Source organism: Oxyura jamaicensis, chromosome 4 (genome assembly GCF_011077185.1).
Source record: "Oxyura jamaicensis isolate SHBP4307 breed ruddy duck chromosome 4, BPBGC_Ojam_1.0, whole genome shotgun sequence".
NCBI lineage: Eukaryota > Metazoa > Chordata > Aves > Anseriformes > Anatidae > Oxyura > Oxyura jamaicensis.
The window spans coordinates 88,819,905-88,846,885 of NC_048896.1; the positions used below are offsets into that span (position 1 = coordinate 88,819,905).

The 26,981-nt window shown below is 42.7% G+C and overlaps 1 long non-coding RNA gene across 1 annotated transcript in view; it reads left to right on the forward strand.

Moving 5' to 3' along the window:
• Positions 1 to 26,589, forward strand: part of LOC118166948 — a 45,700-nt gene extending 19,111 nt beyond the window's left edge. The window contains exons 2-3 of the long non-coding RNA XR_004750832.1: positions 1,370 to 1,430; positions 21,894 to 26,589. This is a non-coding gene — a long non-coding RNA (uncharacterized LOC118166948). The remainder of the gene's footprint in view (positions 1 to 1,369; positions 1,431 to 21,893) is intronic.
• Positions 26,590 to 26,981: the final 392 nt, after the last annotated feature.

The following is a 26,981-nucleotide window of genomic DNA, read 5'->3' on the forward strand; positions in this document are numbered from 1 at the left end:
TGTGGAACATTTCCCAGCATTTTGGCATCAGTTTTCAGCATTCAAAACTGTTGGTCTAGAAGGGGTTACACAAACTGGCCAGAACATCCTTGGGGGCACCATGGTGATATCTCCCAAGCTTCATGCCCAGTCAAGGGATAAATGTGACTGAATGGCAGATATCAACCTCTGACAGAGCCTGAAGAAATTCACATGGGGGTTCCCAAGACTTCATCAAATAACCAGATATTGAGACACAGTCTTAGAGTGTTTTGTCAGCTAAGAAACAGTTTAAGTCTGAAGCCTAGTGAGAGTCAAGTACGTACATGCACAGTGTTTCAAAGAATTAATCATGTCTTCAGATGTGGAGCCTGCTAGTTAGTTTAATTATTGTCCTTTTTTTTTTTTTTCTTTCAGTAGCTAAATGGATCCAGTGACAATGAATCTTATTTCATTTTTTAATAGATGAAAGAGAAGCAGGCTTCAAAACAGATAATGAATTTCTTCTAGCTCATCTGGAGACTGAAGAGCCATAATTCTGATTGATCAGATATGGTCTGCCTCAGAGAGGCACCAGATGTGATCCAGATTTTAAATAGATGCTGCTGCTGTCAAAATGCATTTGCTCCCTCCTGATGTAACAAAGTGAAGTCCATCTGTCTGGAGTTGTGTACTTTTTTTAGTGGTAATAACAGTTAACATCAACAATAAGCTTTGTCTCATTAGTATCACATAATCCCTACTACTAAGTCGCCAGTTTCTGGTCCCCATATTATCTGCCATGGAAAAAATAAAGACCACAGCAGGAGCTAAGAAGGTCAGTGCATTCTCAGGGTAATCAGCTGTAGTAAATTCAATTCTGACAAGACAAGGCTTGCAAATGTCTAGGGAATTAAGGGATCATCTATAATTTCATATGTTGAGTGGGAAAGTGTCCTTCCAAGCATTTATTAATTACAGATGAAGATGCGTATGGTGGTCATCCTTGGAGACATCTCTTCTGAAAACAAGAAAAATGGACTTAACTGTTTGCTGCTGCCTCTAAAGAAAAAAAAACAGATCTTAGCACTTAGCCTTGCAATAGTTTATATTAGTGTTCTTTCTCTCCCAGTTTTTATTGCTCTGTCTTAACAACTGATGCCTGTCACCCTGTCTGTAACTTCTTGCACAGAAGTTTTCCACTGTAATCAATAGGGAAGGATTCTCTTGGCTTTAGTGTGGTTCTGTGCCACCTCCCCAGGGTTTGCAGACCTTAAGAAGTAGCAAGACAAGAACAACAGACAGAAGAGTTTTGCATTTAGAACTGAACCTTTCTTTTAAAGATATCAGAATATTTTAGAAACCTTATTTACTACCTTCTGAGACCTGCGGTGTCTGTTCTGTTTTACAGGTGAGAAAATTAAAGCACAGGGAGGTTAGAAGCTAACTTTTTCCAAGCTAGGCAACTGAAGGTAAGTACTTACATCCACACCTTTCTCCTTCAAGAGGAAATCTTTGACTCTTTCAAACTCACTCTTGTGTGCAGTTTTTGGAAACTTGGGCTTTTAACTTGCCCCAAACTCACCAGAAGTCACCAGAATTGCTGACAAGATCATTCAATTGTCTTAAAAAGACTCAAAGTGCGTGGCTTATTTCCCTTTGTGAAACCAAGGCTGGGGAGGAGAAATGAAAATCCACCAGGGGAGCTAAATATCCAGGGAGGAAAAGAGCTATTTAAGTAAGAGAATAAACCTGCCATGAAAACAGGTTGATCTCAATTAACTAATTAACGTTAATTCATGATCTCATGAATAAGCATAGACTGGAAATTAGGAGGCTTGTAACTACCAAAGGACTGAAAGACAAGTGGGGATTCTGGGAGCAAATAACATTGCTTGGTTTGAGACAGAGTTGGATCAGAGTCCAGAAGGACGAGGGGATGCAGCACTGGCACCTCCAAGGGACTGTATTTGGTGGTCCAGCATGTCCTTCCCTGTGTTATGTTCACAGGATTGCAAACCAGTTTCCCAGCACCCCGGGACACACACAAATGCTGAGACAAAATAGCCTTCCTCCCTGCAGGGGCCCCTGGGTATTTCTTGTTTAGGGTTTAGGTCACTTGGGTTGGAAAATGCTATTGCTGTGACAGGAAGAAAATGAATACCTGGTGATATCAAATGCTGCTCTCCTTTTTAGACCTGCAGTGCCTCATATGCCAGATTGCAGCTATTGTATGAAGAATTTTCAGTTCTTTTTTGTGCCTGGCAACTGATTGAAAGTTCATATTATTTATGGCAGAAAACAGCAGTGTACTTTTGAGCTTGAGGAAGCTGGGAAAGTGCAGTGGGTGTCAATCAATTAAGCTATTCAACTTATTTATGAAACAAGACAAAACAATGTCTAGGATATGAATTCCCATCTCAATAGGATCCTCCCTGATATAAAATGTCAGCGCTGAAAAAGGGTCAGCTCATGACCCTTGAATATTCTTTTAAACTATTTGCAAATCAATACCTCTTCTCTGGGTTTGTTCAGGGACCATCGTTCCCTTTTATTATAAGTCACGGGGCACAGACTGCTTATCAGCAAGCATGGAGACAGATCACTGCACTAAAGGAACAGCTGGCTTTGGAGACCAGCCCTGACTCTCATTTATAGGGGAGGCTCAGTTCACACTACTCTGGCAGTGCAAAGGGTTTTAAAGTTATTATAATCATGCCTTTTACTGATGCTTGGTCTCCTTTATATGTGCTGAAAGAGGGATGAAGTCCTTCGGCATGCGAGCAGTTGGGATTGTCTCCCTCTTACAATATCAGCCGCAAGTGTCATCTCCCATTTTCTCTTCCACATGCTCCATGTCAGGAGGTCCTTCTGCACCCCTGAGTATCTGGGTTTGGAGTTTGTGATCATCTTCCCCCCCTCTCTTAACTGCTCTTCTGGCACTAACCTTTTCGGTACAGGTAGGCCCTGAGTAGACAGATGGCCTGAGCCTCAGATGAGCATCTGGCCTGTTAAGCTGTCTAAAAAGGCATCATCTTTACAAATCCGGGCCCTAATCTCATTGCCCACCGTGTGACCCATAGGGGTTTCAGGTCTGTGCCAAAGAGGGGAGGAGGAGGAGGAGAACAGCAGCCAGGGGGTCTGCAGAGCCAGGGAAGGAGGAAGGTGCCTGCAGGGCCCAGTGCTGAGGATGGGCCTGTTTCTCATGGCAAGGAGACAGGAAAGGACTGCCCTCCTGGCTGGACCAAAGGGCCTACATTGAGCTCTCCTGTGGGGAGAAGTCTCCAAAATAAATCCTTGAAATCACTGGTCTGGGCCTCTGGATAGATGTGTCTAAGAGACCTCCCATTGCATCTCCTTGTGGCATCTTAAACGTGGCATCAGCCTAGTGCCTTTCAGCAGCGCTTGGGCAAGCTCAAGGCATGGCAGGTGAACTGAGAACACAACACCAGAAGAAATGCCCATTTGTCTGCTGATTTACACGAATAAGAAGGGAGATTTATGCAAAAGCAAGATGAGGAAGACATCGTTTGCAAGGCAGTGAGTCATTCATGCCAGTGATCCTGTCTAGTGCCAATATGGCACTCCTCAGAGGAAACCAATACATACATTTTTTGGCTAGAAGGCGAGGAATGTGGTATTTCCATGGAACACCTATGAGAAAAGGACTGTTCCTCTCATTTTCCATATTATAGAATGAACATTGAGGCAAACACTTGGTAGTGGTAATAACCTGAGAAAAAAGTGAAGAATTAAAAATAAATAAAAAATTAAACTTGCATAGTGCTGATTGACCTGGAAATGGTATTGAATTGAGCTTCGATCCCTATAACTATGGGCTGGTTTTGAGGTAGATCTGAATTTCACAGATTTGTAGTGGACTAACTCAAAATGTCAGGACCAAATATAAAAGATTTTAGAGCATGCCTGGATCAGATTTTTTTAGAATTAAAGATATTGTATTGGATATTAGAGATCTTTGGGATTTTCCCTCACAAAATTCAGAGGAATTCTTTAGAGATTAATGATCACACATATATTATTTGTGGTAGCTGAATATAGAGATAGTCCCCTGTTTTTCAAATCTTAAATATTTTTAATGTATTTTTTAAAAGTCAAAATTGTAATCTTTTTCCTTCAACCCACTTCAGTACCTGAAACAGTGAGTAGTTCTGATTTTAGGTCAGAGTTTGTGTTGCTAGGAAAAAAAAAAAAAAAAAATCAGTAAAAGCATTCTTCACATCTGTAAAAGAAAACTTGGACACTGCTTCATGTGGGCACTTGTGTGCATTCACAAATTCTGGAGCAGGTCTGTACTGATGTCTGCTAAGGTAGGAAACATGAAGCAGAAGCCCCCAAAGAGTCTCTGATTTATTTATTTATTTATTTTTAATTTATATGTTTGTTTTAAATTGAATTTTCCCCTAATTAGGGTATCATGGGAAAATTGCTGTTCTTGTGGCTCTAAAATGTGCAATGAATTCCTACATCAATGCAAAAGGGTCAAAAGGAAAGTGCAGCCTTAGGCATGAGCTGGACTGTAACATACTTTCTCTATTTACTGCAGAGAGACACTTGCCCAGCATCAAGGCAATGGGCCAAATTTTCTGTTCAAGCCTCCATCTAGTCAAGTTATTAGGGACATTCTTAACTTTAAGTGCATATGGAGTGTTGTAAATTTCCATTCAAAAGGACTGTTCACTGACGCAGCTTAACTTTGATGTGCATAGGGGTAGGTGCTAAAAAAATAATGTTTGCCCCAAAGTAACCAATGAAAAATGTTTAGGATCAAAATAAACACCAAACAGCTCCCTTGCTATCAATTTGCAATTAAGGTGAGGTTAAAGAAAAACAGGTCAAAAATAAGAAAAAAATATTTAATTCCTAATTATAGGTGTTAAAAGCAATATATTTAATGTGGCATTGACTGGAAAACTTTTTAGACATCTCTGTCACAGAAAAGTGAAACAAAATTGGATGAAGGCATCATGAACAATGGAATATGTGTGTTGAAAACATAAATCTCCAGTCAGCCCAGAGTTTGTTATTAATAGATCTTTTGCTGCTCAGTATTTCTTAGAAATAGATTAGAGTTGGAAGTTCACCATAATGTAGCCATATATATATATGTAACCATATATATATTCATCATCTTTATATATATATATATACATATATATAGAGAGAGGTGATGAATCGCAGTTGCTTCACTCTAAATAAAGAGCGACTAACCAAGGAACCATCTGTTGGTGTATGATTACCAACTTTCTTTTTGTCTTTCAAAACAGCCTGAGAAATCAAGGGCGCTGTGAGTAAAGTGGAAAGCACACATGCACAGCGGCCGGCTTGAGAGGATTGGGTCGGATCCTTGCCTTTCTCTCTTGATGCACTAATTTCATACTGCTGGTTTTCATCTGGCGTGCCTGTGTATTTCAAATGCATGCTAAACTTTAAAGGGGTTATTCTGCAGCAAATGTGGTTAATATGGTACAGTTGAGACTTGCAAAGTAAATTTTTTCTAAAAGGGGAAAATCCTTAAGTCCTCTCTCAGCTTGTGAAACCAACAGAATAATATTAATTCATTTTTTTTTTCCTGCTATTGAATAGTAAAAAGCCTGGGATACCCTGGGAAAACATATTCTTAATGGTTTTCTTAAGGTTGAATGCCCTACTAGCAGTAGGAAAGACAAAGCAGTAAGATCTAAGGCCTCTGAGTCTCTAGAAAATGGCATAGGTTTTTATGCTGGAAAAATGAGGGATTTATTCCTTTTTTCGGTCAGATGAGCTCAGGGTCAATGTACAATTTCTCTTTTTATTTCTATTCCAATGACCATCTTTATTTTTTTTCTTTATTTCCCCAAACTCTATCCAACTGATAAAACCCACTGCATCTGGCTCTTTGTTGCCAAAGGCGCTCTGCAGTGTGCATGGCCACGTACCCACAGCTCATACAAATCCCAGCACCCCACAAACCCCTTTGTAAAAAAAAGGAGAGGAACAGCAAGAGATGTGAAAACCTGCTGACACCCTAACCAAAACTCTATTTTCTACATTCTATTTTTACAGTCCCCTCAACACCTGCCCGTGACTCTTACCCTGACTGTCCCTCATCTCCTCCAGCTGCTCTCATACCCTGAGCATCCTTGCCCCGGGCTCCCCTCTCAAATCATCTCCTTATTGTGTTTCCCCTTGTCCCCAGGCCTCAAGCTGCATTTCCCACCCGTGTCCCAGTGGCTGAGAGCAGGTGGAAAGGCAGGTGGTAATACAAATATTTAGGTCTGCAAAACTGCGCTGGAGGCAACTGATGGAGTTGTCACCCTAAAAATGATAAAATAAATTTATGAATCCAACCCCCAAATGCATTTACAAATCCACAAAGAGACATCTTCCCTTTGCATGGCCACCAAAACAATGAGTCCCTCTGTATAATCAATAATAAACCCTAGGTGCTTGAACCTAGACCTGAATTTGGCAAGATCAGACCCTTGATGTGCTTCTGCAGGAGGCTTACGATGGGAAGCCAGATAGCAGTAGCTGTTCCACAACTGTGAAAGTGAAGCAATTGTTTACGTGTATATCTTGTCAGTTTGATGTGCTAGTTTCTGACTCTTGTCAAGTGTGAACGGGAATACTCCCACTGAAGTTTCTATTTTTTTACCTAATATCCTGATGTAGATGTTAGTGTACAGACAGTAAGCAAATAAAACAATGTGCAAGCAGCTGTAATAAGCACCGTCCCATTGCACGCCTGGAAAGTCTTTAAGACTCATTAAGCAGTCGGCAAATCAGACACATTTGTCTCTCATTAAAAAAGTAAATTGAAAATACTGAAAGGGAACCTGTGCATGGCTGTGATTTGTGAGGGAGCGTATTAGCAGGAAAAGCCACTGTCTGTTTTGCAGTTGGGTATGAGTTAAAGCAGGAACTGGAATGAGAGGAACTATTTTAAACAGATCAGCTCTATTAATACTCTGAAAGTACATTTAAAAGCACCAGCACGTACAGCCATCTTTGACTCCTCCAGGAGGAAGTTGCCATTTGTTGCAGAGCTGCTGTTGCTTTAATTTGACACTCAATATGTGTTTTCCCCACAGTATTAGATATCTTGGGCTCTATCCAGGACACATTCGGGAATGAACTGATCCCTATAGTTCCTATGCAACGATGAGATTTACTACTTAGATTGACGCGTATCTTCGGTGAGTCAAATAAACATGAGGAGCATTAATTAGGGCTGCTTACTGCATTTAGCTTGCATTCACACAACCTGATATGGAGCTGCTGGGGCCAGGCTGCTTCCCCCCAGGGTCGGATGGGGTGAGATCGGCAGCAACAAGGGCCTTGGTCAGCTGCGGGCTGGAAAATAAACCAACCCTGCTGATCTCCTCCTGGGCTGACTGCAGGCAGCTCTAGGAGGACTGGGATGCTCCTTGGAGTCTACACAAATTTAAAGGATTAAGGTTTAAACAACAAAAAGCATCCTTTCCATGATAAAGAGAGGTTTGAGATCGTTTACAGATATGGCAATAGGAGAGTGCTTCTGTGATATTATAACTGATGCTCTGGTGCACTAGACATATGTGCGAGTAAGTAAGTGTTAAAATGCTTCTTCAAAATATTTAAAAATCAGGTTTTCATCTAGGAAGTTTGGAAGAGCAGCCTGTGAGGCTTCTTGACTTCTCTTAGCCCTGCAATGTTTGTGGTCTCTAAATAAAGGAGATGACTCTCTCTGGAGTTGTTGGCCTCCGGGTACGCTGAAATGAAACACCCTAGGCTGCTGGTTCAGGAATCACAACAAATATCTCTTCCCTCAGCTCCTGAATGCCAAGTCCTTGCAATCCCAGAGAAGGATTTTGAAGAGGTACATGCTGGGATTAGGTAGTGCCCCAAAAACATCCTCGTCCAGAAGAGTCAGCATGTATCAATGCAAATGCAAGCATTTTGCAAATTATGTGGCATCTTTTGCTGAGGAAGAAAGCTACTTGGTGAGACCGAGTCAGCTCTTGGCAGTCACTCTTGTTTTCACCAAGTCCAAACAGTACATGGGAAGTCTTTGGTGTCCTACCTGGATTGGGGTGGTGATCAGTTCTTTGAATTTTTTTGGGCAGGGTTATGGGAAGCGGGGCTGGACCCCACCATCACGCAACAGGTATTTCTGCCTGCTGATGGGTACAGCAAAGCAGAGGGATTTTCTTGCGAGAGCTGTGGTGCTGTGGATCGTGGCAGGAACAGATAAGGCTGTAACAACCTCTTCTTGTCTTTGGGAGGTTAAATGTGGGAGAACTTTTTGTCAAGCAGCCTGCACAGGACAGAATAAACACCCCCTGCACTTCTATTCAGGTTATCCGTACCGTGTGATTGCTTTTGCTTTTGTATCAGATGTTTTTGCCAAAGGGGATAGATGTTTCAAAGATATAAACGTTTTTAACAGCTTTATTTTTGCCAGGGCAACCTTAATTCACTGCAGACTTTCTAGAGGTGGTTTTGGGAGGTGTCAGTTCCTGTGTGCAGTAGGAAGTGGGGAGGAGAGAAGGTTGCCTCCTTTTAACCTTGCCACAGAGTCTCTGCACATGTGAATGCTCATCTCTGCTGCAGAATAAGACCAAATAAGCCTCTGGTTGACGCTAAGGTGTCCAACAGACTTTAAAACTGGAGGGAAATTGCCATGGCTTCCCCATAGTAATGGGAGGCTGAGATGTTTCTGTAGAGCCATGTTCTCCTCCCTCTGGATGCTCCCCTGTCCTTTGCTGGTGGAAGTGAGGAACAGAAGCGGGAGCCCACCATTTCCCACCTGTTGCTGTCAAAACATGTCAGCGACATGGGATGTGGATAAGAGGATTTCATCTGCCATATCCTTGATATGGCTTAGATGTGGGTCATGGCCCTGTCTGTGGGTGCTGGGCGGGCTGGGAGTGATGTGGTTGATAAAGACCTGTGTTGCCCCTCTTTGAGTGAGCTCCCACAACTTGAGAGGTTTGTTCTGTGTGGCCGGAGGCGAGGAGCTGCAGCTCCACTTGTGGGTGGTAAGCACTTGAGCCAGGCTACAAAGCCCGTGGTAGAAGATCCACCTCTACCCTCTGCAGATAGCCAGAGGGTATGATAAGGATAGGAGTCCCAAAAGAATCATTTAAAAAAGGAGAATGAGGTCACATTACTGAGGATGAGATCAAGGAATAAAATAAGCATGTAGGGCAGAAAGGTTGCTGTGCTAAATGAATTACAACCACCAAGGAGTGTTAGGAAACAAGGAGAAAGGTGCTATAAATACAGTAAAGTAAGAGAAAGACAGCAGCAGGCAGAAACCCATTACCTAATGAGGAACAGGAGAGGCACAGATGACCTAGAGAAGACCAACGTATTTAATGCCTTTTTGCTTTAGTTTCCTCCAACAAAAAGAAGTTTCTTTGTGATATAAAGGAGGCAAGACGCAAGACTAAAGAAAACAGCAAAGGGAAAACAGATAAACTGACTACATTCAACAGAGAGTACAAAGCAAAGCAGGGTGCAGGGGTGCAGATATAATCTTTGTCCTCAAAAAAGAGAGAAAGGTGAACCTGGGTTATGTAGAGCAGTCAGCCCCAGCACTTGCTGCCAAAAGCATTGAAATAAAACAAAACAAACAAACAAACAAACAAAAAGCTCTGTACCTACCTAGAGATCAATACAGTGATAACCCAGCTGGATTTGCCGAGGAGCAAATATTGGCATTTCACATCCCATTTTACATCAGGGAACAGATTTTGTCTCCTTTTGTCTCTCCTTTGTCTGTAAACAGCTTGAGTCCTGGATTGCTTTGTCCTTTGCATCTGCAGACAGGGCCATCATGGGATTCTTAGGTGTCCCCAGCTGCAATTAATAGGGATGGGTGTCCCCGTATGCAAGGTACTGGATGTACTCACAGAAAGGACCTGGTTGTGGGGTGCTTCCAGTCTGCTACTGCAAGATTAATGAGAGCGTAGAGGACAGTTTGGTTAGATTTATCTTGCTTTTAAGCATGGAAGTTGTTTCCAAACACTGAAAAAAATAAATGAAGGCTGAAGGTCACTGATGACTTGGTGAGAGGGATTTTGTTGGTAAATTGAGGTGAGAAGAAACAAGGAAGAGGGGGAGTATTGAGAGCTTTTGAAGGTGATAAAGAAAAATGGTATGGTTTTTAGGGTTTCCACTTGTAATCCTAGTCCTTTTTCCATCTGTACCTACTAATCCTACCACTGGCCTTCTATTTGGAGGTTAAAAAAAGTTCAAAACATTCTCAGATTGTTATTCCAGGGGCAGAGCGCTGTTCAGGGATTATGCAACAGGAGATACAGACCACAGAAAGACAAGAATCTGCACATTTAATCCTGCGTAGGATTAAAGTGCATGTGACCCACTATGCACGTGACTGCATATATGAGTTTTGTGTGTTGCAAAAGCTTTGGTGTACTGATCAGAACCTGATGTATTCAGCTTATGGGCTGGTGTTACTCTTCTATTTATGTGGTCTAAGAAAGGGAAAAGAGAGAGGCAAGCCTCCAAGGGCAGTGACCCTTTCTTTATTCAAACCTGAACAGAAGGAGGGTCTTTACTTGCAAGAACTCATTTTTTTCTTTCTGCTTGCCACACAATGAGGGCTCCAAAAGAATAGGTCCTTGGAGCTAACAAGGTTGATCATCAAGGAAACCTCTGTGCCTTTTGAGTCCTAGGGCTGTGGAAAAGATTTAGTGCTTCACTGAACCAACCTTTGGAAGCAGAAGTTATGAAAGCCCAATTTAAAGGTGGATTTTAAAATTAGCTCTGCGGACACATTTTCTGCTCTTCCCAAAACAACCCAGCATGGACTACTCTATGCATTAATCTCCTGAAGAGCCAAATAAAGCCCAATATTTCCCATATGATTGCAGCAGATGCCTTCTGCAGCCAATGGTAGGCCCAAGGTTAATGTTTAACATTTGGGAGAGAAATACAATGGCACTAAATTATGGTCATTATAATGGTAGGGTTAAAACCAGTGTTGCTGCAGAGGGGTCCTGCTGGGAATTCTCCTCTCAGGGAGGTTAAGTAGAACAGCCTCCCGGAAAGGACAGCGTGAAGAAATATAAATAACTGCACACAGGAGGACAGGATGTGCTTCAGAGAAAAAAGCAGTGCAAGGGTAGGGCTGTGCTTTGAATCATGTTTATATGATGGTTTTTCACATGTGTAACATGATGGCAAGAGCAGGCAAAAAGGCTGTCAGGAGATGTGCCAGTCTCTGCTTTGAGATCTCTGGGTGAAGGTAGCACTGACTTTGTCTTGTCTTGAAACATAGATAAAGGTGCTCAAAAACAGGTGAAGTACTCACATGACACTGTGCTTTAGCCATCAAATTCAGCTCTTCCTATAGACCCTTCCCAACAAAGTGTCTGCCTTCATGGTTTGCTTGAATGCATTTACCAAAAGCATAGCCCTAGCATGGCAGTTATCTGCTTAGACACTGGTGAAAGTGCTACCAGGAGCCAAAATGCTTGATATGGTTGCTGATGTTGTTGCACGCCGAGGAGATATATCACTGACATCCCTGGAGAGTCAACAGCATGAAACTGATATGAGAAGATAATGAATTCTGTCAGTCTTGCTGGTTGTATTTACGTATTAGTTTTAATTTTTGAACTTTGATTTCTCCTAAGACCCTGACTCCTAGTGATCCCATTGGAAGAAACAAAGTGAGGTGGTTCGACATCAGGTTCGACATTGCAGCGTCCATTCTCACTGGTGGTGGGCAACACACCACCACCACAGGAACACTGGGAAGCTAAGCATGTGCCAAGCTGTACCAAAATGTTGTAACACTGGTGCTAGCACCAGAAAGGTGCCCAGTATACTGGGCACTCTCTGGTGTGGGCCATGCTTGGTGGTGGCCCACCATCCCAGGGTTGATGTCCACCAGATACTCTCCTCCTCTTCCTCTTCTTCTTCTTGGCCATGTTTCTCAAATCTCATCTCCCCACTTCCATGTGGTATCTCAAACTCTACCCCAGAAGAGAAGGAATGAAGCCGATCCCACGTAGGAACCATCTCCACACTGATGCTTGATGTCCACTGACCCCAAAGGCCAAGGGCAGGAGCCTAATTTCCCATCCTTTTGGGCCCTCTTAACAGCACAGCTCCTCCCGCTGCTGCTTGCATAGAGATGAAGCAGAGCAGGGGGTCTGCAGGGGCTGTCAGCACTGTGCATACATGGATACTAATGGTGTCAGATGGGCACTGGGCAGCGGTTTTGGTGGAGGCTGCAATAACACACACCTCCTCGGAGAGGTCAGTGGTCCATGGGGCTTGACCCCACATTCCTCATGCATCCCCGACCCCACTGAAGTCAATCAGGCCTATTCTGTGGCACCGTTAACGTGGAAGATTTATGTGCTTTGGGCAGTGGGAGGAGAACTTGATTTCATTTCCAGCATAGTTTTTGCTTTCCTACCCACACTCATGCTAACTGACGTGAATTCAGCTCAAGTAGCCAGGGAAACAGCGCAAACCTGACTCTGTTCCCAAGCAGATGTGAACCGCTGGCTTATTATTTAACGAAGTTGTTGACAACTAATGGCCTAATTGGGGGAGCAATTGATTTTGGATGACATTCTAAAACTGCAAACTCAGCTCAACAATTTATAACCCCAGTGGTGGTTTATGGCTTTGGAGGAGTTAAGTGGATTGATTGGTTGTAAATTTCCATTGGTTTCTTGTTACCGTGAACCATGTTTAATGCTTTTTATTGATTTATAATTTTCTGAAAATATAAGCTTTCTTCAAAAAAGAAAGCCCTGCAGCCCTGGATGTTATAAAGAAAGGTGTTCTGTAGTGCATGCATGCAATTACAGTTACAGGAAATGCTGGATCTCATCACACTGGGCCTATTTGGGGATAATGCTTAGTTCTTATGCACTTTATTGAGCTGAGCACACTCCATTCCTCCTGCAGCAGGTACAGGAGGCATTTAGCACTGGCTGAGCATGAGTTTGCACTTTTAATCCAGGAGTTATTCGGAGTGAGTTGAATCTGCCTGAAAGCCATGAAACAAGGGTGTGAGCGTGAGAACTGACTGCCATGCGAAAGGTGCAGCGAGAGGCTTTGCAGTGCAGCCTGTGGTGTAAATCCCCGTTTCCTGAACCCAGACTGATGCAAAGGCAGCCTGTCTTCGAGCAGGCTTCAGCACATTTACAACTAAGCCCTTTTTTTTAAGAAAAGGTGGGATCTTTGGCAAGAGTAAGAAGAACTAAAGGAGAAATCCTCTCTGTGGCTAAAGTCACCCAGCTTCACTGCATGAGCTCTTCCCTTCTGCAGAGTAAGGACAATAAAACCCGGCTGCTTCAACATGTGCGGATTAATGGATTAAACAGGTCTGATCCTGCATGAATTGAAGGTTACCGTTTGCCAAATGTGTTGAACATGGCAACTTTGCATGTTAGTAAATATCCACTAACTGATTCTTTATTATCATTCTGAATAGTGAGTTTCTTCTAAGGATCTGCCAGGGTTCACCCCACAGTCCCTGGGACTGGGCACATAAAAGGGACCAGAACAAATGTGGTCCATCCCTTTTGTTGCGTGGAAACAATTGGCACTTCAAACCTTTGGTTGTACAAAATCAACTTCACCACTTCACATCAGCTCTAGGGCCTCTGGCAAAGGACATTGTGGTGTTCCCTGTTTGGGAGCATCTCCTGGGCAGGTGGCTGGGTCCTCCCTCAGTGTCTCCTAACACAACTACAAAAGTTGCCTGCCTAGAGTGACCCAGTAGGATGCAGGCAGGGATGAAGGGTAAATGGGTCACTACGAGGCAGCAAAGTTGGGGGTCACACACACACCATGAGACTTTACACCCTGAAACCCAAAGAAACAGCATGAGGAGAAACGAGGCGGATGAGGAGTGAACTAACTCAGAGCCAGTGTGATTTTCTGTTGTGGTGAATGACGTGGAAGAAACGCTCTGAAATCTGTGCCTCTGCACAACATCTTTCCCAGCAAATCCAGCTCCAGCAGTGACTCTGGGAAGCTTTAGCCCGTGTTGCAGTCAGCTCCAGTGCCTGCTACAGAGCCCAAGACCAGAGAGAGCACACCTACCAGAGCACTGGATTATCCAGAGATACACCAAATGTTTACTGCAACACTAAAATATATCAGGCAGAACATGGCAGGCCAACAGTTTTTGGGATGACTTATTTGGCTTTTACAAGTTTCTGCGTATTTTCATTTTCAAGTGCCTGGCATCGCTGAGGCAGGATGTTTTGGCTGAACAATTACACAACACAAGTGCAAAAGCAAAAGGGCCTGCTAAAGCGAGGGCTTTGCTTTGAAGTTTATTAGAAAAAGAGCCAAGTCTATAGGATCTAAGGATACAGTCCTGCAAAACTGGTTTAGTGTGGAGAGCGCATGAGAAGAAATAATAAAATCAATGAGGCTTTACAGAGATCTCAGCAAATCCTGTATTATCTTGTTTTAAAATGCACTTTTCTGGGGAAAAAAGAGAACACATTCACGCTGCTGGTCCTTCTAGTTTGGATGCAAAGGGTAATCCTAGCCACTCTTATATTCTGAAAAAATATAGGAGAACCAGCAAAAAGAAAGGCAAAAAGATTCTGAAGACACATAAAATCTTGAGCAGTGCAGAGAAGGTGAATACAACCCAAAAAACTCAAGGGCACCCAGCCAAACTGTCAGGTTTAAAAATAAATTATACCAAAGCACTAATTTTTCACCCAGTGGAATTGTGGAAATCATTGCTAGGGATGATGTGGAGGCCAAAATTATAAATGAGTTCAAAAAGGCATTTTCAAGGAGGAAGAGTCCACAAACAGTTATTAAATACAATGTTCTTCCATCTGTGTAAATCCCTGGATGACGGCTGGTTGGGAGGGTACATCATGGAAATACTTGCCCTACACAAGCTGTGTTTCCTCTGAGGCACTGTTACTGGTGAGGATAGGACTAGGTAGGGCAGTGTCCTGACCTTGAGAGGTCTCTTTTGGTCTTATCACACTTTTTTTTTTTTTTTTTTTGCCAATAAATTTCTGTATGGAATGAGAAAGATTGCATGTAATTTAATCTAAAAATACGTATCTCTTAGTATCTCCTGATACTTTACACCAACTTCTGCTTTACCCAGACATTCACAGGATTAGATTTCACATCTTTAGTAGAAGCTGGGCTCCCATGACTCATTAGCAGTGCCCTTCTTTGCCTCCTAAAAAGACATGCAGAATTAAGATCCCTTTTCCAGCATACCCTCCAGAAATTTGAACAATTTCTTCCTTGAAAGAACTGAATGTGATTGTCAGCGTGTCTCTAAGCTACGACCTATAGTTACCTGGGGGAATTTTCAGATGCGCTGCTCCATTCTGCTACTCTCTCCTTGGGTCATGGAAACCAACACTGAACACATGCCTACCTTGTTTCCTAAAGACCCCACACCTTTAATGAGTGGGCCATATTCTCAAACTGTGCAACTGGTGGAGCTCCACTGCCTGCAGGAAAGCTACAGCACTTTTACAAAGTATTTCCACGTACCTACACTCACAACTCTTTGCATCCACCTCAACCATTTCCTGGAGTTCCTCTGCAAATGCAGCCAACAGCTGTTGCAAAAGTGATATTAATTAGCTTTGATTTAACATGTTTACCAATGGAAACCTGCTTTTGCATGAAGGAAGCAGGTAATCTTCAAAAATGATTTTCTTCTTCTGCCAGTTATCTTAAATCTTGTGTGAGAGATGGCTTTTCTTCAGCTGCTTCATTCATTTGCTCTCTGACCCTTTGAAGTTATACTTCTTTATCTTTCCCAGTGTTATATTCTCCTGGAGCTGGTTCTGACGTCCAAGGCACTTGCAAAGTTTTTTTCTTTCTCCTTCCCTTTACTGATGAATTCTAGATAGACTGTTGAAACCAAGGCTGTTTGATGCAAAGTATTTAGCAAGGTTGATATAGGAACTGGAAATTTTATATTGATAGTAAGTGCGCAGGGAACTATAATTCTAAAGGTAACAAAACGAGATTTGGAAATATTATAAGGACTCATTCTTTAGGTTTTAAGTCTTTAAGTATAAAGATTTAGGATGAAATTGTCCTGGCAGGCAGATTATCCCACAGCTGCATGAATTTCTGATGCTGGCTTATATGTTAAAAAATGTCTTGCATGGATGTGCATTAGGACTGATCCAGGGTGTCCCTGTTGACTACTGCCCAATTCAGTATTTTAAGTCTGTCCGTAGCAGCTTGTGGGAAATCCCAGTGGGACTTTCTTGTAATCTGAGACAGACCTCTCTTTTTAAGGAATTGCTTCAAGAGTTTGTAGTTGGCATTTTATCTTTTTTACATCAAGTTTACTAAATCTCTGCTAGAACAGACACCATGCAATTTATTATGGTGTGATCTCAGTAAAAACCCTTTCCTACCTGATGCCACAATAGAGCTTGCTTATCTTTTGTAAAAGCCAGTACAAACTGCTCTGAGATGGTTAAAACTGAGATCCACACACTAGATACTCTTGGTCTGAAATACATTGGTCTGAAACATATACCTCCTTTGTAGCCATGCCTGCCTTAAAGATGCTCGCCCTTTCTCACATTTCAAATGAAATGACAATTAACAAGGGATACTGCAGAATCGCCATCACTGCAGGTCTTACAGAGTAAGTCAGACAGATGGACAGCCATCAGGAATGGTTTAGGCAGATGGGTTAGCTGATTTCTCCCCGCAGGACCTTCAGTTCCTGGAAAAATGGGGGGCATTTGCTTCCATGCAAAAGCAATGTCAGGTAGAAGTAGTTTCCTTTAAGATATTTATTTTCACATTTTATAAAAAGTTTAATAAAGAAAGAGTTGTCATGGTGAAAGCAATAGGTAAGGATGACTTGTATTTTTGATATTTTCATGAATTGGCTCCATAATCCTCAGGGAGATCAGTCTAAATCTCTGTGCCTTACCTCCCCAGTCATCGTGTGAGTGACCCTGTTGAAGTTTCAGTCCTCTTGGCTCTGTCTGGAGATATTTGCTGTGTACAGGACTCACTGCCAAGGCATTTGGCACACGCTAAAAAGGTTGTTTGGGACTTTCATCTCAGTAATAGATTCTCTGCTTCTTTGCTAAAGCCCTGAAACTGCTAACAGCAACTCAGAGACCATCCCAGTGCAGGGAGGATTTGCAGGGAAGGGAGGAAAAGGGAGGAAAAAGGCAAAAAACACACATATAAAAAAGAGAGCTCATAAAAAAGCTCATAAAATGACTTATCTCTACAGGGTTTCTTTTCAAAATCCCATTCCAGTGTACTGTACCTACTTTCCTGCTGTAGGAGCATTAAGTGTTTCTTTCCTATTTGTAAAAATCTTCCCTGTGGCTGGATTTCACAACAAGCTTCTGTCAGTTTTCTCTCATACTTTTCCTCCACCAGCAATAGATGTTGACCTGTGTTTTATTAGATTGCAAGTGCATGATTAGGGACAGATCCTAATTGGGCAAAACCTTAAGGATACCCCCTGGCAATGCTCACTGTTGGCTTCTGAGCACCTTGGTGGCTCCATCCCACACCAGGGCTGTGCTGGAGAGGGAATAGCTCCACCTTGTACAGATGCAGCGGTGGTCCTTTGAGATTGTCATGTAATGGCAATGCAAAAAATGTGCCTACTACAAGGGGTTTCCAACAGGGTGAACAGCCTTGGGCAATCCACAAGCTCCATCCTGAATGCAGTCTTCGTTGAGATTCCTCTGCTTCCACAAATGGAAATGAGCATTTTCTCATGGAAAGGATTTTACTGAGAAATTCCTCATCTGCTATAATCACATTTTCTTCCTTTTCTTTCTTAAAAAAAAAAGCTGCAGATTTTTATTTTTTTTTAATGTGGGTAAGAATTCATATTTATATGGCCACTTTCACCAGGTCATTTGCATTTTGGGGTATGTAAAGGCTTCATTCATCTTTGACTTGAAAAGCTCCTCTGCTTCCACTGACTGAATTTTGCCCAGACAGAGATTTTGGTCCCACAGGATTTGTCTTATAACTCCCCAGTGTTGTGCCTATTTGTTACCAGCCCATGCACTACTCCTCACTGGCCTTTGCCTTTATAACAATTATATGTTATTGCCACAGGGCCTTTGCAAAGAATTCTTGCCAGTCCTCTCTCCCCAGCATTAACAGATTCCTACTGCAAATTGCCAAAAAATTTCCCTCTCAAGACTAAATGTAAGTCAAAGCAACTGCAGGCTCATGCCAAGGCCACTGCTCCAGCACTTGTGCAACTGCATCATCATTCCGATTTAATTCATTAGGAAAAGCAAGCATCTAGCTCTTCTGTTTTCAAAGAAATGCTTAAAATTCACTCTGAATGAATTTACTCTTGTTAAATCTTGATCTGTTCTTTCATTGTTGTGGATAAGCTCGGTCCTGGAGGCATGGGGCTTAGCATCTCCTCTGTGCCATTGCAGGGTATGGTCCAAAGCCATCCGATGCCTGGTCAAGTTCTCCACTGCCTCCCCTCTCCTGTGCTGCTCCCCCAATCAGTCACAGACTTCTCTTTTCTGAGCCGTATTTTGAAAACCCCACCCACTCGCTTTTATCTGAAACATGGACCCTCGTGAGGCTTCTCAGGACAATTTTCATGGGAAATATTTGTCCCACAATGGAATCCTTTCCCATAATTTTGGGAGCAGAGGGGCAATTTTTTTCTCATAAAGGGGACTATGCACCATTGTGCGTACTGTAAACCTCTGTCAGAGGCCTGAAGAAGGACTGGTTGCCTCCAGATAACAATACCAGTGGGCTAATTGGTAGAAATAATTATCCCAAACACTGGAAAAACTCAATTAAAAGCAAAACACATTAAAATATTGTTCTCAGTTACTCTATCTTCATTATAAGAGACCACCCATGTGAGTCCAGTCCTCCCACTGCTGTATAGAGGTATTATTATTATTACAAAGTACCAATTTCAGGCAGGGTAGGGAAGAAGGTTAGGGAAGGCAATGGGAGAGAGACAAATCACACTGACATTCTGCACTGAAGAGACAGTGCTACAGGAGTAACAAGCCATTAGTGAAAGCCAAATGCACAGACTTTTTTTTTTTTTTTTTTTTTTTTTTTTTTTTTTAAATAATGTGTGGTCCAAAGCCATTGTATTGAATGTAAATGGAGAGGGAAATTATATTCCATATCCTCTACCCTGCATTGTAGTCGTGCAGACATCTGGTTGCAGCACACATAGCCTGAACCACCTCTCCAGCGGCACATGCCATCCTCACTGAGGTCAGTATTATTTCTTGTCCTGACAAGGATTCTCTGCTCAAAAGACTTTTTTTTTTTTTTTTTTTTTTTTTTGTCTGCTTCAGGGAACAGTGGGGGGCATGAGCAGGGCATTTTTCTCAAGTGATGAAGTCCGTTCCCACGGCTGTGGGAAGGAAGATGGAGGGAGCAGGAGACAGAGGAGTCAGATATGTGGAGAGAGCCGAGCTTTGGCAGGAAGATTTGGGTGATGGCACAGAAAGTAGGTTTAAACTAGATATGCTGTTTGAGAGCCAGCAGGCAACTTCCTCTGCAACAGGTCTGCAGTCAGCAAAGCTAGCTTTTGCTCTGGCATGTGCCTGAGATGCAGCAGAGGAATGATTTCTGTAATATTCCACGCAGACATGCAAGCAAGGAGGTGTGATGCAATCCTGCCTCATCCTCCTTTTGTTGGTGCAGCAGCATCCGCGGCTATGGGCAATTGGCAGATATCCCTAGGAGAGAAATCTGGGAGCCCTGATGTGCAGGATGTGAACTGGACAAGAGGCAGGGCTGCTGCCTGCCCCGGCCACTCAGCGCTGCTGCTCATTCGTGTTGTTGTGCCTGGAGGCCCTGGCTGAGGTCAGGGCTCCCACTGGGCGCTCTTATCTGCAAAGCTGCAGCCAGATGAAATCCCTGCCCAAATGGCTAACTAGCTCCGACGTTCCAGGCGTGGGAGAAAAGAAATGTTGTTCTCTCTTTATAAAGCAGGCACTTGCAGCACAGAGGTTTCTCTGGGTAAAAGGACCTTTCTGGTTGATGCCCCTCACCCTGGTTTCAGACACCATGTAACTTCAGACATCACCATCGTGGCATTTAGCTTCCCCTTCACCAGGCAAGGCTGGCATCCAGAGCTGCAGCTAGCACTGCCCTTTGTTAGTGGATAAAATCTCACTGCTCCTCCTCATTCACAAGAGTCAACAAAGGTCCGTGTTAGTGAAAGGCTCCTTTTTTTTCCTCTCCTTTCCATGTTACTTGCCACCTGAAAGTGCATCTTGCCCATGGGAGCACCAGGCAAACCCCTGGTCAAAAATCCTGTAGAATAAGGCTTTGGTTAGATATTCAGGAGTTTGTGCATAGCTGAAAGTGAATGAGGTAGCAACAAGGGGTTTATTTTTGAGATACAAGTGGGAATTTAAGAAGAAAACTTTCATTCCTCCTGCCTAAATTTGAGCTGGACATTTTGGGTTGCCATGTTTGCAGATAGAGTGGCTGGACCCATGTAATTGCTCTGCTCTGTGACCAGTAATGATATATTGCAACTGCAGTAAAGAGCAGAGGTGTTGAAAGATATTTTACAGCTTAGAAACAGGGAAAATCTTCTCCTACTCCTCCATACATATATGCCATAATGTGAGCAAATATGGCAAAGTGCAACTATATGGCACATGTTGAAACTGAAATCTGTCTGGTGTTCTCCCGTGGGACTGAATTTGACAAGGCCTTACTATTTCAGGAGTGCTAAGATGAAACAGTAATATACTGCTGAGTTTCATCCAAACCCAGTTTTATTATATGAACCACTTTCATCTCCTGCCTATGCCTCTTCCCATCCAAATATGGACAAAATAAACAAAGCAAATCCACAGACTTTGCTACTCTGCTGAAAGCACACAGCAGCTATCCAGTGCACTCATGAAAAAAACGAAGGTATCTCACCTCTGTATAGGAACCTTTATCTATAGTTCTCAGGCTGCTCTATAAAGGAGAGAAGAGCTGTGTCTCTGTTTTACTAATGAAAAAGTGGGATGATTAAGAAATAAACCCAAATTCTTTGAATCTTGACTCCTTGATGGAAAGATGTAAGTAGCCGTGTAGAGAATATGAAGATATATATTCATATATGTCCTGAGCTGGGGTTTTTAATAGACTTGGACCAGCCTCTCACTGAGTGGAGATGCCGCAACTTCATTTTTCCCAGCTATGGGGAGAAAAGTGCCTGTTCACCCAGAAACTGGGCATTTTGTTTCAGTAGGCTGGCCGGGATGCTGGTACGATTCAATAACATCCCCCACTCTATTGAATTCAGGGGGAAGCTTTCTAACCAGGCCAAGCATTAGCTGCAGAACAACTCCTAGGTTACCTTGAAGAGAATCACCAAAACCTCTTAATTTAGGGATATCTAGAGCTCCTTCTTCCTTCATGACCTTCTGTAGAACAGCTCTCCCGAGAGCCGGGTGGAGAGCAGCCAGCTGAGCTGGTGGCTTTGCGGCAAAAGGACAAAACGCTCACAAACAAGTTCTAATAGGGTCTGACGAGTCTTATAAATAAATAGAATGCAACTAACAGCAATATTATGTGAACATGCATTGTAGTCATTCTAGTTGGATGAGCTCATTCAGTACCATGAAACAAAGTCTTACAATTGCCTGGGGGACATAGTGGGTGCCTTTAAGGGGTAAATTATATTAATGATATTATTCAAAAAGATTAATGCCATCATGTCACAGAGTCCCCCATGACTCCAAAGAGCACATCTATTAATGAACAGACTTATGATTAAAACATGCTGAGCAAAACAATAGTTAATTGAGCAATGGAAAAAAGTACAAAGGAAGATTTTATCTTTCATGAAAGCAGATTTATACAGTTTAGTCTGTGACTAAAATTGTCTTTGAGGTGCGTAGGATCATGTTTGCAATCAGAGAATGCCATCGCTTCTTGGACAGGACACAGGAACTGGCCACTGTGGGCTTCTTGCCATCCAAATTAACTGCTGCACATCTGGCGTGGAGGAGCTTCAGCCTTTTCTGCCATTTTACTGCTGCGATACCTCTGCCATCCCGTCTGCTTCAACAGGCCCGCCGAGGGCTACCGAAGCAAAAGGACCGAGACAAAGCGTTCGAGTTTGAAATGTCTGTGGTTTTGGATAACGCCTGCTGTGAGAAAATCCAGGGAGTGGTTAACTGAAGGCAAGTCAGGGTGTTGCAGGGCATTTGTGGAGTGTGATAAGCGCTGGTGTGCCTGCTCCTGCTCCTGCTCTGTGAGGGGAGGCAGGAAGCGCTGGCCACGCGTCTGAGAGGCCCTGCAGACCCCAGCTGAAGGGACTGGTCCCAGAAGGATCTCAGGGCTGTGGCCCTTGATCCTACAGAGGGACCTGCTGCAGATTTGCTATGAGGTATCTCAGGTTGGGAAAGGGACCCTGCGGGCAAGGCCCTTGCCAGTGCCTCTATGACCAGAGGGAGGAGCCTGCCTGAAGAGGCCTGTCATAAGGGACACACGTTTCCACCTGGATCAAAGAGCTTGGAGAGGCCCTGCATCTATTTGGGTCTGGGTCCGTCATGTATTTTTCTTGTGTGCATATGGTGTTATGTGTGTAAAGGGTACAGCTGGGGGCTAGTAATGCCCCTCCCTCCATGGCTGGCAGTTGAAGCTGTGAGGCTGTTGGATGACCCGAGTTCATGCGACATGCTTTTTTAGGCAAGACCTTTTTCTGAGATCTTTCAGCTCTTTTTATGAGTAACAGCCTGGCAAGATCTCTGCTTAAACAAGCTACCTCAAGAAGCAGTTGAAGATTTTACTGAAAACTTCTGAAATCTCCAGACCTGTCCTAACCTGCAGCTTCTCAAGTGGTTTCTATTATTTCAGGAGCCATGTGGCTGTACTGAAAGTTTTATTCCAGTTCCTCAGGCTTAATTCCCAAAAGTCAGCAGAGACACCTTGATCAAAGCATGGCTCTGGCCTCTGGGAACTTATTGCTAGGGTATGCGGCCCTCTGCCTTGCCTAGCCCCAGGGCCAGAGGTGGGGTGTCCACATCTGGGGGTGTCCATCCCTGCAGCGGGAACAGAGTTTCTTGGGAATGGAGCAGGGACTCCAGTTCCCGAACCTCGTGCTGACTTTGCCCCTGGCCATCAGTCCTGTTCTCAGCTGGAGGCTGCCCCTTCTTCATGCCCTCAGCTGGATGGGACCTTTGCGCTTTGGTGCAAATGCCTCCATCTTCACTCAAGCACTCAGGGAACATGGGCCAGCAAAATGGACCTTGCTCTCCTTTATAGGCAAATGCCTGAAGTTCATTTTCTATCTCATGTCCTCTTTTCCCTTACAGGCTACACTGTAGGTGGCTTCTTTGAAAAAGAACCTCTGCGCACACATAGCCATCCCTCCATCCTCTGTACGTGCCAAGCTCCACATGTGCTGGGCGTGCGTTTCAGACCTGCCTTGGCACCATGGTGGGACTGCTCGCTCTGGGGCAGTGTGATCTCACCCTGGACACAGTCATTTTCCTCCTGCTGGAAAAAGAACGCCTGGGCTGTTAGCAGAGAGGAAGCTCACAGTGTCATGCAAGTTTATATCGAACAATTGTTGTACCAAAGGAGCTGGAAAAACAATTTTTTTTAAGCACCACTGTACCATTTCCTATTTTTTAAGCAAAAGCTCAACATATTTCGGCTACAAAAAAAAGTGGACAATGTGTTAACTCTTTATATTGCTTATAAACACACACATACAAAAAAACTGGAGGCTTAACCCCAGAGCCCCATATCCCTAATCTTTCATGCTGGATCCTTATTTTAAAGTTGTGATTCAAAATAAGCTCTAGTAAAAATTATGCACCAGCCAAGGCAGGAAATAAAATACTTGCCCTACCCTTTCTATCTTGTTCCCCATGATTGCAGGCCTATTTATTATGCCATAAGGAAACACACAATAGAATGAGATCAAATAATAAATGGAAGCAATACATCAGCCCTATACTCCTTTTGCCCAAAACAACTCTCACTTCTAATTTCAGTCCATAAGGCCATGAACAGAACAGCATATATTACCCCTAAAGTAAAGGAAAAAAATCTCAGTTGATTTTGCCAGTAATCACATAGCAGAGAGTTTCCAAAAGGACAACCAAAGCTGAGAAGACGTGGATTTCAGTTATGTATCACAATGCTGATTTTTATTTAGTCATTTGTTTCAAAAGATTGGTGTTTTATAGATCTGCATGCATTTTTTTTAATTGAGGGCTGTGAAAAGTTCTGGCACCCTGAACCGGGTGTGAATTTTCTCATCTACATGGAGAATTAAGTCTCTACAAAGCATTTGCCCAAAATTCTCTCAGAATTGGAGAGAAGTGAGACGTCCTCACACGTTTTTCATCCTGACTGAGCTTTGATGAGCTTAGTTTGCAGAAGTCTGTGCTCTGTACTGGTTCTCATCTACAAGAATTGCCCTAACTTACTACACAAAATCTGGGTTAATTTACGTAAAGAAAGACCAATGTTTTTGTCACTGGTTTATTTGCTGTAGTATATGATTATCACGGCCATAAAGTTCAATGTGCAGCTGAATTACATGGTGTAAACAAAGTTATCCTACATTTTGATGCTAATTAAGTTACATCTTGCAATGAACCTTTATGAAAAACAAGACTCAAAAAATTACAGAAGTTATTCTCTATGAAATTATTTATCTGCTTGTAAAGATGCAGTATTGTAACACTACTTGAGTGCTCATAACAGTTTTACTGCTAATCCCTCACTTGATTTTGCAACTTAAAGGTTGATATGACGCACAGGGTGAAACACGATTTTGTCAGTAAAAGGTTTAGCAAAAGCTAAATATCCTTAAATTACACTCATGGCAGAATAAATGTTTTGAGTTCTTTTGCAATCACAGTTTTGTTAAGCAGCTGAATTACGTTTGTTGAACTTGTAAACTTTCCAGTATAGACTTGCTTTTGTTGACAGTATTTTTTTTTTTTTTTTTTTTTTTTTTTAGCATTTTCAAGATAAGAACTATTTTGATGATCAGAAGAACCTGGCACTCGCTTATAAGAAAACTAGGGTCAAATGTTGACTTAAGCATTATTTATTGTTCTATTGTGATAGGCACTTGCAGGGGTTTTGCAGAGGATAAAATCCATTAATGAATGGAAGCTGATGAAACATAATGTTAATAAGAATGATGTAAATACATCAGTGGATAATTGTCTGGACAGTTGCATGGAGTTTCAAGCAATTATCTGTGCTTATTGACTGGTCCATAAGCCTCTGTTTCTCGTCCTTGCAGGGCTTTACCAGCCAGGAGAGATGAAAAGCTGCTGAGAAGCTGTGAAGGAGGGGTCTGCTGAAAGCTGTGAATCTGGGTCTCAGACTGAAAAAGGAGGGCTTCGGTGAGCTCTGACTTAGGGCTGAGGCAACAACTCTGTGAAGTTTCAAGGCGAGGACCTGGCTGACTTGATTTCCAGTCGTGCCCTTGCTCTGAAACTTCATGAGCCTCTTGCTATCACCCTCCTTTAGCAAAAGCCACCTCTCTGCGGCTTCTGTTTGGCCAAGTGGATGCAGTTGCTGGCACGTGTAACGGCTGGTAGCCCTTTGCTGTGTGTGTGGTGGAGGATGAACTAAATGCTCACAGCCTGTGCGCAGGAGGAGAAAATGACGCTAATGCATGTGGAAAAAACAAAAGGAGGCAGGCAGGAAATAAATTTAAAAAATCCATGAGAAAATGAATTTTGTGGTGTATTTAACCATGGTGGAGAGGGAGGGGGTGCCTATGAAATGAGGAAGTTTGTTTGCTTGCCTGTAGGGTTTATTTGTTTTTTTAAAGTTTACTTTTAAAAAGAGCAGGAAAAATTGAGTAAAAAGTCAAGTTTCTCATCAGCTGGTGACTCAGACAACTCAAGCTGAAAGCAGCTCTGCTATTTCTCACCAGGCAACATGTGGCTCTCAGCCTTGGTGCCGAGACCCCCTTGAAAGACCCATTTGGATGAGCTACAATTTATGCTGGTGTCTGAAGCTGCACAAGCAGATGGATTATTATTGGAAGAAGAATATCCTGAATGAAAGCAGGATTAGCTTTGTGGAAAATCACCTGTGCTAAATACTAGCTGGGGCCAGTGACTGATTTAGTGATAGCGGATGGAAGAAGCCAAACATCTGTTTCCCTCGATCCATTTTAAATGTTTCCCTCATCCTTTCATAGCGCCAAGCTTACAAGTATTTCAAGATCAAAGCATTCAGCTTCCTGAGCATTTCCTATATTTAGCAAATACCTGAATGAAACGATGACCTTTCTCCCTAAGAGATGAGTTGGCAACTGAACTAAGATTTCTATGGCTGTGCACAGCTTTCTTCCAGATACCCAGCCTGGACACAAGTGCCACGGTTACACATCCTTGTAGTGTCAAGCTCATCTGGCATGAGGCCTCGCGTCTGTCAGTCAATGATGGACAGCACAAGGATCTCCTTTACTAAAGATACCATAGATCAGGGGTGTGTAAGATTACAGGAGGGCAAGGCTTGGAAATTGCAAGCCCATGTAAATTGCTAAGATTTTGACATTTTTTTTTGATTTTAATAATTCCTCTAGCATTTAATGCAGTCCAGTTAAAATCTTCTACTTTGATTATTTACAATAATCTTACTTGTGAGTCAAGCTGCTATTAATTTGCTATATATTTGAAGGATACATATTGTAGAATAGATATTCATGTGTATTATGTGTATTTACTATATTTTTTAGTAATCACCAGTTGCAGAAAGATATACTGTCAGGAAGTAGAACATCATTTTCTTCTTCTTCCATTGAAAAGGTTAAAATGGGGCACTTTAACAATCCTGAATCTTAAATGCTTTCCAAAACATATTTTTCCCATTCCATTGGAGAATTTCCTACCCATTCTATAATGAAGCCATTCAAAATAGACTAAATAGGCAAAGTATTTAAATGACAAAATTCCAAATGGCAGACACTTCAGAGAGAGGCCATGGTACATGCCATGTGTTTGTTTGTGTTTTTTTTTTGACACATCTTGGTTATTCGGTAC